The sequence below is a fragment of the Micromys minutus genome (genome assembly GCF_963924665.1).
Source record: "Micromys minutus genome assembly, chromosome: X".
NCBI lineage: Eukaryota > Metazoa > Chordata > Mammalia > Rodentia > Muridae > Micromys > Micromys minutus.
In genome coordinates this window covers 89,270,861-89,286,141 of record NC_137970.1, presented here as the reverse complement: position 1 = coordinate 89,286,141, position 15,281 = coordinate 89,270,861, and positions in this window count along the sequence as shown.

Below are 15,281 nucleotides of genomic sequence, written 5' to 3'. Positions count from 1 at the left end.
TACATCAAGCCTCCCTTCACCTACCTTCCTTTACTTGATGTTGTTCATTACACTGTCTTCAAATAATGGCAGTATTGTTTTCTATTTCCAGAGAAGCTATGCTATTTCACTAGAGAGTTTTTTCTTAATTATTAAAAAATAATTAGATATTTTTGATGTTCTTGGTACTCTAGGAAACAAAAGATGAATAGCAAATATATATGCGATCAAGAGGCTAACTAATGAATAAATGCAATAATTTCTACCAAACCTTTAGCATTACTTTCATGACACAATAACTAAAAAAAGACCAAACTATGACAGTCTCATAAAGGAAATAACACAGCTTTATTGTCTTAGAAGTGAACTATATGATTCTTCTTAAGGTAAAAGATTCCATTGTGTAGGGTCATGATTTTGAGTCATATCAATGTCACTCAATCTTGTTTCTATTTTTCCATTTTATTGTCCAACAAGAGACACTGAAATTGAAATAAGGACTTTCCCCTGACAAAATATTATGGAAAAAGAAGCCTATCAAAATAGCTCAGCAGATAAAAATTATTTCTACCAAGACACATGCGCTCAATTTAATCCCTAGTACCCACACAGTGGGAGGAGGGAACTGACTCTTGCAAGTTGTCATCTGACTTTAATGGGCACCCCCTGCTAGGAAAATGAAATAGTTTTTAAATTATTAATTACTAGGAGTATTTTTTTCTTTCTTTCCTCCTTGCTAAAGGTCCCATATCCCCTTCATACCACCTTTAAACCCCAAAGGAATGACTTGCTATTGATTGAGTAGCAGGTCTCCAGACATCTGATGAAAAAGGAAAATTGCTATCACATTCATCTCTATGTCCTCCTAAGAAAATTCTAGTCTCATATACATCTTCTGAAAAACACCCCAGAGACAAAATGGAAAGATTGTGAGAATGGAAATGATGATGCACTACTGTCTAGGGAGGGTAATGTTGGAACACCTGCCTTGCTGTGTGGAGATCTGCAAAGAAAACAACATCTGTGAAGTGATTCTATCCCTCCAGGTAGCAGCCCAGATATTTCTATGTAGCAAGAGCCTCAGAACACTAGGATATTTAATGACATGAAGCTCAGAAAAGGCAAAATGGTAATAATGCACATAGAAATGTGTACTACCTAGAGGCTAAAAAGCATAGGGCCTGGAGCCATAAAGATTCCATTGCACAGTCAACATTGTCTACTACCATTTTAGCTCGGCAGATGATTCTAACTCTGCTTATTCACATTTCTAAAAAGAAACATAAACTTAAAAGATAGTTACAGGACTATTATGAGAATTGACAAAATAGATGTCTCAACAAATGAGAATTACACTATACTAGCAACAGTACCTAGGCCAAGTTGGTTACATTCACTCTCTGTTTCATTTCCTGTAAAGTGAAACAAGTAATTACTGTGCCTCTCATATAAATTTCATAAATCACAAGACAAAGAGTTTTATAAAGCCACATACAACAGGCAAACTACAGTATTATCACCAATAACTTAAGTTGATCACCTGAAAATGCCAACTATTAAAATAAATGTCAGGACATGATTGGTTTGCTGCCTTTTTCCTAGATCCATATATCAAATATAACCTGTCACCAAATGCATACATAAATCGATTCTTAATCAAGTTTCTTTGCTGGTGTCACCCAGTTTCCCCCTGTGAGAAATTGACCATGCTGTTCACAATATTTAAGTCAATTAAAGCAACTGATTCTATTTCTCTCACTATTGTCAACCTGATTTTTCCTGTAATTACTCAAATGGTCTCATTCTTCAAGTTTGAATCCATTGATCTCATGGGGAGCAAACTGAGATGCCTCCTTGGACTCAGTGTATAATGGCTGCCAAGAAACTTGGCATTCTTTTAAAACAAAGTTACACTTAGGAAAGGTTATGAAAATATAGTTAGGTCTAAAGCATTCTTATGGGAAATGATGTGACATACATATCCTTCAGGTTTGTGTAGCAAGACTTCATAGCTACCCAGTCTTGATTTGAATATAAACATTTAGGACCCAATATATATATATATATATATATATATATATATATATATATATATATATATATATATATATATATATATATAATATCTTTTTGTGGACAGCATATTTTGATGACGTATTGCCAGACCTGGGGGAAAATGAAGAAGGCCTAATATTAGAGTGATTACAATATGAGACCACTTATTTTGTCATTAATGTGTTCACTGTAAACAGGAGAAATTTTGAGGTAGATGCAATTAACATCATGTCTGGCACACAATAGACAATCAATATATGTTTGGCAAATAAATTAGTTACACGCTCAGTTTTAAGGTCATATCTACATTAACATTTTAAAGGGCAATTTCTCTCCATATCTTATAAATGGCATTATTCATTCCAACTGTCACAATAACAAATGCCTTGGAAAAGTATTGATGTGTCACAAGAAAGATTTGGGATGCTGTGGCAGTCTCAGAATTTATTAATAAATCAACAAAATTTAAGATTAAAAAACGGACAATTATCATTATCTAAAGTCTGATGGATAAATGTTTACCAGAAAACACAGCCATATTTTCCCAGAAGGAGCCATAAGTCATATAAAAGACCCCGTTTTCCCTTGGTAAGCTATACTATTGTTTTGTAAACTGTGATAGGACTTCTGTGTAGGAGAAATGGAAAGGTCTAAGAAGTTATCATATATGGTACAAACTTTTTTTATGTTTTTAAACGCTAGTGGAAAACAGACCCATTCCACTGAGTACCTTTTAAGGTGAAACTCCTCCAAGACTAAATTGTGTCCTTAGCAGAGTAACAAAATAAGCCATTGTTGAGTGTAACATCTGGGCAGCAGCAAGGGGTGTGAGCCAAGAGCAGAATTTGACCCAAGGACCACAAATTGCCTTTTAGCTCCTTTTAGGTTTATTTCCAAACCATACCTGTTATTTTTACCCCACTGCCTACATTTTACTCACCTTTTCCTTCCTTTTTGATCTTTCTTTGAACTCTGAGAGCATGTGGTTTAACAGAGACACAGAGCTATGAAATTTTCTGAGAGAAGACCCAATAAAAATCTAAACTATTGATAGTGTCTGTTTCAATCATAGTTACATGAAATGTTTTTTTCATCTACTAGCAGTTCTTTCTTTTTGTAAGAAGAAATTGCCTTTTCTGTCATAAATGGGTTGTTAAAGACATTACTGGGAGAGTGTTTTAAAATATGGATCACGTGTCTATGTCTTCAGCAACACCAAAGTTTGCACAAAGCCCAAAATAACTCTCTCTCTCTGTCTATCTGTCTCTCCGTCTCTCTCTGTCTCTCTCTGTGTCTCTCTCTGTCTCTGACTCTCTGTCTCTCTCTCTCTCTCATTGAAAAGCAGAATAGTTAATGAAAATAATAGTTACTAACCAGTTTCCAATTAACAAATACTTTTAAGGGGGTTAATTATGTAGATTGGCTAGACTCAAACTCACAGTGTTCTACCTGCCTCTGTCTCCTGAGTACTAGCATTTAAGACATGTATGTCTTAGTTAGGGTTTTATTGCTGTGAACAGACACCATGACCAAGGCAAGTCTTATAAATGACAATATTTAATTGTGGAAAGCTTACAGGTTCAACGGTTTAGTCCATTATCATCAAGGTGAGCACATGGCACTATCCATGCAGGCATGATGCAGAAGAAACTAAGAGTTCTACATCATCATCCAAAGGAAACCAGGAACAGACTGAGCACCCTCACGCAGGTAGGAGGAGTGTCTCCAATCCCACCCCCAGAGTGACATTCTTCCTCCAACAAGGCCACAACTTCTAACTGTACTACTCCCTGGGCCAAGCATACATAAACTGTCACAATGTACATGAACACCAAGCAACAAATTCATTTTTTTAAACTGAATTTAATTAGGAATTTCATACTTATTCCCCAGAGATTGTTAATTAAAATGCATGGTTTCCCCCCACAGTTTCTGAGAGTCATGGAGTAAAGGCAGAGGACATGTTTCTGAAATCAGTTCTCCCCTTTTACCGTTTTCTTTATTCCAGGGGTCAAGCTCATGTCACGAGGCATGCACCACATGTGCCTTTGTCTACAGAGTCTATCTTACCGGCCCTGAAAGAAGTGTTTCTTTTGCTATCACAAATGTTATATCAATTAAGAATCTTTATTATGGTTAAACAATCATTTGGTAATAATTTTAATACCTTGAGATTTGTTTGTTTTACAAATGTTTTGCCTGCATGTATGCAAGCACATTTTTTTGCATGGCAGATCTCTAAGAAGCCAGACAAGGCTGTCAGATCTTCTAGAAATGGAGATATGGGTAGTTGTGAACAGTCATGGGGATATTAGAACCTGAATCTGGGTTCTCCCTAAGAGCACCAAATACTCTTAACCAAGGATCTAAGTATCTAGTTCCTAGTAATAATTTTTCATCAGTATTATAGATGGAACATCAAGGAGATGAGAAAGGCTTACCGTGTTTATATTCATATTCAGGGCTCACTCGTCAGATGATTTGGAACTGTAAAAATGTACTTTGGCCAAATAATTTCAATTACAGAAATTATCTTAGGGATTTCAGTAAGAGATTGTAATGTACTAAAATTATATGGGGGGAGAGAAGACTGCTCAAAATTCTTTTTCACCAAAGAAAGAAAAGTAACAACCAGCTCAAATTCCCATGTTTACAGTAGCCATCATCTTTGAATTCAATTAATAGCCCAATAGATTAAAAAAAAACCTAAAGCATTATCATTAATTTTTCCTTAAACTGAATATTCTTTGAGCAATAACACTGGAATTCACATATCATCACTAGCCCCACAAGGCACTTTTAATGACACTTTAATTAGCTGGCCAATGAATTATGAACTCACCAGTAAAATATAAAACAAAACTGGTTTGTCAACCAATCATGCAAAGTTCAGATTACGTTATGTTTTAATGGTCAACATGACAGAATTTCTTTAAAATGAAACTGAACTACACATCATAAAGACAGTTATCAAATACTTTTCTTCCAATAGCTTAACAACTTTTGTGATTAAGCCCACATATAATTGAGGAAACAACAAACACAGATCTATAATTATGCAAATAAACATCTTAGTTTCACTCAGAAGAATATTCTCTACTAAGGAGATAGAACTATGAAGAGATTGAAAATAATTTAGAAAGACAAAGCAATACTGCAGCTCATTACAAATACACCGGGGGCTGAAGAGATGACTCTGTAAACAATAATGCTGTCTTTGTAAGCACTGTGTCCTCAAATCAAATAGAAAGCATCTAACCCTAAATCTGTGTATAGCTGTAGCTCCAGGATTAGAAGACAGAAAAAGGCAGATCCCAAGGATTCCTTAACTAGTCGGTCTAGCAGAAATTGAGAGCTTCAATTCAATAAGAGGCCCTGTTTCAAAGACTAAGTTGAGATGCTATAGTGGAAGACATAATTCTGAAAGACAGGTATTGCACACACCTGTAAATACACCACACACACACACACACACACACACACACACACACACACACACACACACACAGCACCAGAATGCTCTCTAAACACCATCCATACTTCCTTTCTTTTGGCAATGATACCCATCTCAATACTTGATTATTGAAAATTATTGAAAAAAAATAGAAAAGTGCATGAAGAGGATTGCTGATGCTATTGGGGTCATCTTTTTCAAAAAGGAACAATCATTTTAGATGCACAATGTACAATAATCTAAATGTATTTTCACAGTAAAAGCAAAATGCCTGGATAAAATAACACACATACACAATTTATATATTTTGTTACATACATAGTCTAAAATATAGAATGTGCTGATAAGTTGCAAGGTCTTCTCTTCTTCAATCACTTGTGATGAGATGAAGGTTGATAATCAATTGGAACATTTGTAGCCTTAATAATAACAGTTGTTTTATATTTTTATTAGTATCTCCAGAGGAAATGAACTCGACAAAGTTCTAAAGCCCTGTGGTTCATATGAGCAGCCCATTGGTCCCAGTTAATTGCATAACCCTGGTTAACTTGAAAAAAAATGTAATAGTCCTATGGAATATCTGATGAAAACTTAACATATACAACACAATATTGGTTATTTCTTGTTTGTTGATACCATGGTAAAGTCATTTGGCATCCTTATTCTCTACCTTAGTTTTATATAATACTAAACAAAACAAAAATTATACATACTATAAGACTTACATTGGGAGTTGATATATGAAGCTAACAAGTAAAAAATATCCAATTCATATAACATCATTTCCTTTTTCTTTAGCACAATGTACATAGATCACTATGAAAACAGAGCTCTAAATAGCAAAAGACTATTTTCATCCCAGAAAATATGTTGTACACAGGTGATATTAGTGAAGATTTAATGCCAAATAGGCAAGTAAGATAGGCAGAGAGGACTTTATAGCTAAAAATGTAACCTTTTTGCCAGATGTAATTGTCATCTCAAAGGCTTACTCCTGAATAAACTCACCCTTTATAGTGCTTATTGAACTCTGGGTATCTGGTTCAACTCAGCTGTTCTGGATCAAACTCCTCTCCAAGTTGACTGATTCAAACTGGATTTTCTTGTCTTCTCACTGAATTGTTCTGCTTGACCTTCCAACTAGCTCTGGCAATCTGTTCTACTGCTCCAATCTTATGGCTCCATATTCTCTGGATTGTTCTGTCTTTATCTACAACTTGTCTCTGTAAAACTGTGCAAGTAAAACTGTTTCCCATGACTCTCAGCTCTGTTTTCTAGCATACCTTCTCTTTCTTGTGCTGTTTTCATGGGAGTTGGACACAACTATCGCTGACACATTCTGTCAAATCTTTCTCTAATTTGTCACTTTGTCTGTCCCTCTATTAGATATTACTTTTAAATATGGTTGCTTCCTTCTACAAATTAACCTTACCTAAATTAATTAAAGGTGTATTCTAAGGATGTGTCTGTGTGCCAGCAGGAAGAATTAAAGGTGTATTTATTGTATGCCTGAATTCCAACCTGATCATGCAGAGCTACTTCTTTGGATGTGATTTCTTGCCAGAGCAACCACGTGGCTGAATTTAAATTTCTGTACATACCATATTGTTAATTTTCAATAGTCTGAGGACAGAAAAAATAGGAAAAATTTGTGGGTTAGTCATAGGTGTATTAGCTTTATCACTTACATTTTTGAAGGCTGAGACATTCCATAACAGGATATGTATAAGAATCTTTTCTTAAATTCATATGAAACACATCGGGTTAGTATAAATACGAGATTATTTTTTTTAACTTTATTTTTTATTTGGATAGTCTCTGTATTTACATTTCAAATGTTATCCCTTTTCTTCAAATCACATCCCATCCCCTTCCCATTGCTTCCATGAAGGCGCTCCCTCTCCCATCCATGTTCTTCCATCTCAGTGCATTGGTATTCCACTACACTACGAAAACAAGACTTCACTGGACAAAAGGCCTCTTCTCTCATTGATGCCATAAAATGCTATCCTCTGCTGTATATGCACCTGGAGCCATGGGTCTCTACATGAAAAATTGATTGGTATTTAAGTTACTGGGAGTTGCAGTGGTTTCATTAGTTGATAATTTTGTTCTTTCCATGGGTTTGCAGACCCTTTCAGCTCCTTCAGTCCTTTCTTTAGCTCCATCATTGGGCTCCCCATGTTTAGTTCGATGGTTAGCTGCAAGCATCCTTCTCTGTATCAGTATGATTCTAGCAGAGCCTCTGATGAGGCATCCATATCAGATTACTACCATTAAGCACTACTTGGCATCAGCAATAGTGTTTGGGTTTGGTGGATGAATATGGGATGGATCTGCAAGTGAGGCAGTCTCTGCATGATCTTTTCTTCCATCACTGCTCCTCTATTAGTACCTTTATTTCCTCACATGAGTGTATTGTTCTCCAATCTAAGAAGGACTGAGGCATCCACCTTCTGAACTTCTTTCTTTTTGAGCTTCATAAGTCCTGTAAATTGTTTCTTGGGTATTCAGAGCTTTCCGGGGCTAATATCCACTTATCAATGAGTACATACCATGAGTGTTATTTTGTGATTAGGTTAACTCATTCAGGATGATAGCTTTAAGTTCCATACAGTTACCTAGGAATTTAATGAACTTATTGTTTTTTAAAAGCTGAGTAGTACTCCATTATGTAAATGTACCAGAATTTCTGTATCAATTCCTCTGTTGAAGAACATTTAGGTTCTTTCAAGATTCTTGCTATGAACATGGTGGAACATATGTCCTTGTTAGATTTTGAAGCTTCTTTTGAGTATATACCCAGGAGTAGTATAGCAGGGTCCTCAGGTATTATTATGTCCACTTTTCTGAGGAACTTCCAGACTGATTTCCAGAGTGGTTGTACCAGATTACAACTCCACAACAGTGGAGGAGTGGTCCTCTTTCTCCACATCCTTGCCAGCATCTGCTGTCATCTGTTATTTTGATTTTAGCCATTCTGCCTGATGTGAAGTGGATTTTTAGGGTTGTTTTGATTTGTATTTTCCTGATGCCTAGGGATATTGAGCATTGCTTTAGGTGCTTCTCAGCCATTCAATATTCTTTAGTTTAGAATTCTTTGTTTAGGTCTGTATACCATTAAAAAAAAATGAATTCCCTAAGTCTAACTTCTTGAGTTCTTTGTATATATTGAGTATTAGTTCTCTATCAGATATAGGATTGGAAAAAATCTTTTCCTAATCTGTTCATTGCCAGTTTATTCTTTTGACAGTGTCCTTTGCCTTACAGAAGTTTTGTAATTTCATGAGGTCCCACTTGTCAATACTTGATCTTAGAGCATAAGCCATTGGTGTTCTGTTCAGGAAATTTACTCCTGTGCCTATGTGTTCTAAGGCCTACCCCCACTTTCTCTGCTATTAGTTTCAGGGTACCTGGTTTTATGTGGAGGTCTTTTATCCACTTGAACTTGAGCTTTGTACAAGGAGATAAGAAAGGATCAATATGCATTCTTCTGCATGATGACTGCCAGTTGAACCAGCACAATTTGTTGAATATGCTGTCCTTTTTTCATTGAATGTTCTTAGGTCCTATGTCAAAGATGAAGGGACCACAGGTGATTGGGTTCATTTCTGGGTCTGTAAAAACTTGAGGACAGGAATGGTGATTACTCCAGCTGTCTTTTTTTCTTTCTTTTTAAATTGTTGAGAAGAGTTTCTGTTATCCTGGATTTTTATTATTCCAAATGAATTTGCAAAGTACTCTTTCTAACTCTATAAAGAATTTAGTTGTAACTTAGATGGTGATTGCATCGAACCTGTAGATTGCTTTAGGAAAGATGGCCATTTTTATTATATTGATCTTTTCCATACATGAGCATGGGAGATCTTTCCACCTTCAGAGGTCTTCTTTAATTTTCTTCTTCAGGGACTTGAAGTTCTTGTCATACAGATCTGTTACTTGGTTGGTTAGGGTCAAACCTATTCTTTGTGACTATTGTAAAGGATGTTGATTCTCTAATTTCTTTCTCAGTTTTTTTATTCTTTGAATAGAGCAAGATTCTCTCTTCCATTTCTTGTACTTTGTTGGAGATGCTTGCCTCTGTGACTACTGATTTCTTTTTTGGGTTTTCTACCTCTAGGGTTTCCTCTTTTAGCGTTTTCTTTATTGTTTTCATTTCCATTTTAAATTCCTTCTTCAATTCCTTCATCTCTTTGGTTCTGTTTTTGTCTTGTTCTTTGATTTCTTTGAGTGTTTTTCTTGTTTCCTCTTTAAAAGCTTCTATTTCTTTATCCTTTTGCTCCTGTTCTTGTTTAAGGATATCTACCATCATCTTGAGGTATGATTTCATGTCTGAGTCTTCTTTTTCTGGAGTGTTTGGCATTCCACTGTTTGCTTTGATGGGAGAGCTGAGTTCTGGTGTTTCCAGGTTTTCTTGGTTTCAATTGGGTAAGTTCTTGCACTATCTTCTTGCAATCTTGTTGTCTGTGATTGGTTCCCGTCTCTCTCCTGTACCTGGACTGTGTCCTTGGATCTCTGCTTTTTCTGGAGGCAGATGGCCTGAGCATTTTGTCCATACACAGGGGCCCTCCAGGTGGGCCCTACAGCAGAGTTCCTGCTTCCGTGAACCAATGGTGGGGCGCTATCCCCATGCTTGGCCTAGACCTCTCTGCACCCAGGCTACTTGCATTGCAGTCTCACCTTTGTCCCTGGATCTCTGCTGTTCTTGGTGGCAGATGGCCTGAGTGCAGAGAATCAAATGACCCTATTAAAAATGGGGTACAGTGCTAAACAAAATGTTCTCAATTGAGGAATATCGAATGGCTGAGAAGCATCTAAGGAAGTGCTGGACATCATTAGCCATCAGGGAAATTCAAATCAAAACAATCCTGAGATTCCACCTCATACCAGTCAGATTGGACAAGATCAAAAACTCAGATGACAGCAGATGCTGGCGAGGATGTGGAGAAAGAGGAACACTTCTCCACTGCTGGTGGGGTTGTAAACTTGTACAACCACTCTGGAAATCAGTCTGGTAAGTCCCTCAAAAAAATTGAACATAGTACTACCTGAACACCCAGTTATTCCACTTCTGGGCATATACCCCAGAGATTCTCCAATATACCACAAAGACACATGCACCACAATGTTCAGAGCACCCTTATTTATAATAGCTGGAAGCTGGAAAGAAACCAGATGTTCTTCAGTAGATGAATGGATACAAAAATTGTGGTATATGTACACAATGGAGTTCTTCTCAGCTATCAGAAACAATGACTTTTGAAATTCTTAAGAAAATGGTTGCATGTAGAGAATATCATCCTGAGTGAGATAACCCAGTCACAAAAGAACAGACATAGTATGCAGTCACTGATAATTGGAAAGTAACCCCAGAAAGCTCTGAACACTCCACAAACAACTCACAGACCCTATGAAGTTGAAGAAAATCAAAGGCCAAAAAAAAAAAAAAATCATTATGCTTAATCTTTACACACCAAGAAAACTTTGACTATTTCCAGGTTACATCTTGTTTTACATGTACTTTATGTTCATTGGAACTAGTAAGATTTTAAGGCATACTATCAAACTTTAAAAAAATCATGTACTGACAAAAATGTATTCATATATTGTTATCCAAAATGATTTTAAAATCTGTATATTTATCTTTGTTTTTTAAAATAAAGTTTTTCAATTAAAAAAAAAGAAATTTGTGATTGGAAATGGTAACACAGAATCTTAGGTGAAAATTTTTAAGCTTATCATTTAAGAACAAATGCTAACTCCAAAGAGTGAAGTTCAAACTTTAGAATTAATGAAGAAAAATGAAAAATATATACAATTTAGAAATTTAATATAATGGCACAATTTCTGTGCATCAGGATCCTCAGTTATCAACTAGGAAAAGTAATAATTGATCAGAACACTTGGTACAAAGATTCCTGTAATATAGAAGTCAGTTCAAGATTATCAGCTACAAAATATTACTTTGTCCACAAATACAGTTTATAACTATTTCTCATGCTAGGGAGTTGGCAAAGCAGTTAGGAACACTTTTACTTATTGGATCAGACCCTGGTTTGATTCCCACACTGTAGTTCACATCCATTGATAACACCAGTCCCAGGAGATCCAATGTAATTTTGTGACCTCTTTAGGCAATAGACACATACATGTTGCACGTATGTGTATGCAAGTGAAACACATATGTATAAAATACATCTAAAAATATATAAGCCTATTTCTAGCAATATGTATGATCCTATAATCACAAAATTGTCTCACCACCAATGCAAAAAATGTTGGCAATTGTTTCCAGAAAAATACCATGGGCAAAAAACAACACTGCAATGTTCTTCAGCTCCTTGTAGTTTTCTTTCTTCTTTTGTTTTGCTCTCTCTACTTCACTTTCTGCATAGTTTTTTGTTTGGTTTTCCCATTTTTATTGTGAGGAAATAGACAGCTAATAGTCAGCGAGTTTCTCAGATGGCTGATTATACTTCCCCAAGTTCATAAAGAAGATTCGGTTGGAGCAAAAAATATTAGTTCCAAAGAATTCAGACTACTAAAACATTATCAATGTAAGGTGTTTGTTTTGAGTATGATTTGAGAGATGTGTAAGTCACCTTACCTTCACATTCCCAAGTTCACATATTTGGAAAAACTACTTCATTTATATCTATTTCTATGTCTGTATATGTCTATGTCTATGTCTGTCTGTCTATTTCTATGCCTATGTATACCTATGTCTATGTCTGTTTATGTCTATGTCTATGACTATGTCTATGTCTATCTATGTTTATGTCTGTGTCTGTGTCTATGTCTATCTCTCTATCTGTCTATCTATCTATCTATCTATCTATCTATCTATCTATCTATCTATCTATCCATCCATCCATCCATCCATCCATCCATCCATCCATCTATCTATCTATCTATCTATCTATCTATCTATCTATCTATCTATCTATATATATATATATATCTATATATCTAATCCCAGAGCTTCTGAAATTGAAGTAACCACAGGAAGGTGATCCTATAGGAAGGCCAGCTGTCTCAACTAACTTGAAGCCCTGAGATCTCTCAGACACCGAGTCATCAACCAGGCCATATACATGGGCTGGTCTGAGGGTTCCAACACATATCCAGGAGATAACTGCCTGGTCTGGCCTCAGTGAGAGAAGACAGCCTAACCCTAGAGACACTTGAGGCTCCAGGGAATAGGAAGGCATGTCTTGATGGGGTGGGGTTTAAGGACATCTTCCTGGAGACATGAGGAAGGGATGGAATAAGGAACTGTAGGAGGGAGGACTGGCATTTGGATAATGACTGAACTGTAAGAAATTAAAAATGGTAAAAGGAGAAAGAAAGAAACTGACTGATAACTTGAAGCAGAATTGCTGCATTTTCGTGTGTCTTTATATTGTCTGTACAGTGGATTTCCTCTACAATACACTTCTTCTCTCTTCCACACTTTATTCTAAAATAAAATTAATTACTTTTAAAAAAGCAAGAGCTTTGTGATCATCCATTCCAAGCTATATAAGAAGACTTTATAATGACTAACTGTTTGCTTAATTCTGTACTGATTGAAGTTGATATTTGTTTTTTAAAAATTGGCTATAGCAGCCTGTCAGAACAATTGCTAACTCTTTTCAAGATCTCATTAAAGTGCTATGGCGCCTGCTAGAAATGCATATAATGATTCAGGTAAGAAAGACCAAATGCAACATCTCCATTTAATAGGAAACTAGATTACCAACATGATGTTTTTTTTAAAGCAACCTTCCCCATAGTTTCATGTTTCCTTTTATTCTAAAATGAATAAAATATTAAAGCTCACAAAATATGTGGATTATGAAAGTGAACAAACTTTTGTGGTGTGTGTGTGTATATTTCCACATATTGTGCTTGATTATATGAATTTATTGATTGGTTTTAATGAAAGAGTATATTTTGTTTTTCCAATTAAATATGTGAGAGCATAATGACTTTCACATCGCCATACAGAGGCTTAATGCCTAAGTGAATCACCTTCATAATGTTAATTCTATGCTTGGCAATAACAGAAGAGTAAAGGGCATAAATGATACTCAAGACAGCTATTGTTATGAACTGAAACATGCTCCTTTGTAAGGCGGTGTACTAATATAAAAATTATAGGACTACTTTCTTTTTATTGGCTATTCTCTGTATTTACATTTCAGATGTTATCCCCTTTTACCCCAATTCCATCCCTCCTCCCCTCTCATTGCCTCCATGAAGGTGCTCTTTCACCTCAGCACCTTGGCATTCTCCTACACTGTGAAAACTAGCTCTCACTGGACCAAAGGTGTCTTCTCCCATTGCTGCCAGAGAATGCTATCCTATGCTACATATGGAACTGCAGCCATGTGTCTCTCTATGTGTGCTCATTGCTCATTGGTTGATGTTTAATCCCTAGGAACTCTGGAGGGTTTGGTTAGTTGATAATGTAGTTCTTCCCATGGGGTTTAGACCCTTTCAGCTCCTTCAGTTCTTTCTCTAGCTGTCATTGTGGTCCCCATGCTTAGTCAGATGGTTAGATGCAAGCATCCTCCCCTGTATCACTATGCCTCTGGCAGAGCCTCTGAGGAGGCATCCACATCAGATTTCTACCAGTAAGCACTACTTGGCATCAGCAATAATGCATGGGTTGAGTGGCTGCATAAGGGATGGATCCCGAGGTGAGGACTACTTTCTATAAGTGTTTATATTTATATTACACTTTAGAGTGTAATCCATATTTATATCATATCATTCACATATTCTATATACAAAACACCATTGAAAAGTTGGATTAGACTTTCCCAAATTGACACACTTGCAGCTAAGCTGATAGAATAAATGAGCACATATTTAATATGTATCAACTAGGGAAAGTAATGGCTACCTGGCAAGGCAGTCATAAAAATTGAATGAGAATAACAAATATGAAATACATAGAGGGACAATCAGCCAACAATAGAAATATTAATGGCCATTCCCTTATCCTCAAAAGTAGTTCCCATCAGTGCTGAATGTTTTGAAATTTTAAATGATAGCCTACCAATTCAGTTAATGCTTGCAGTACAAGACAAATTCACATCTTCTAGAAGAATTTAGCCAGAACTCAATAATTCATTTCCATTGCCCCTATATGATTTCCATCACAGTGGTTTGAAACAGAGCTGCCCCCTCAAATCCCCTCACAATATTCCACATTTTTACCCAGATGTCATATTCCCCTCTCATTTATTGAACCCTTATTCTCAGCTGGCTACTATTATTTCTGGCAAAATATCACTAGATAATGAATTCTGCTATTTTACTACTAGAGGCATTGTATTTCTTAGAAGTCTTTTGAAGGGATGAAAGTCACCTAACAGCCAACTAAATCCATTTTTTAAGAATTTAAGAAATATAATTTAAGTTTTCAATAACTACATATATTTTGTCTTATAGTCAAAACTGGGGATGAGATACTAGGAGGCCAGAGGATTAAAAAATCCATATAGTCTCTGAATTTACTTGTAAGTGTTCATTTTCACAATCAAGAAAGGTCCATTTTGCTTTTGTATTCAGAAGAATATTATGTCATAATAGAATACATTTTGATTTACCTATCAACCACCTCTTCAACTCTAGCCTGAACAAATGAATGTACATGTATTAATACAATTGGGTAAATATAAATGAGACCATAATCCTTCCAAACAGGATAAATGGTAGTTTACGTTAGATATGGCTCAAAAGTTCCAATCATGACTCTAAACAGAGGGGAAATGAAGGAGGATTACTTAAATTACAACCAAAG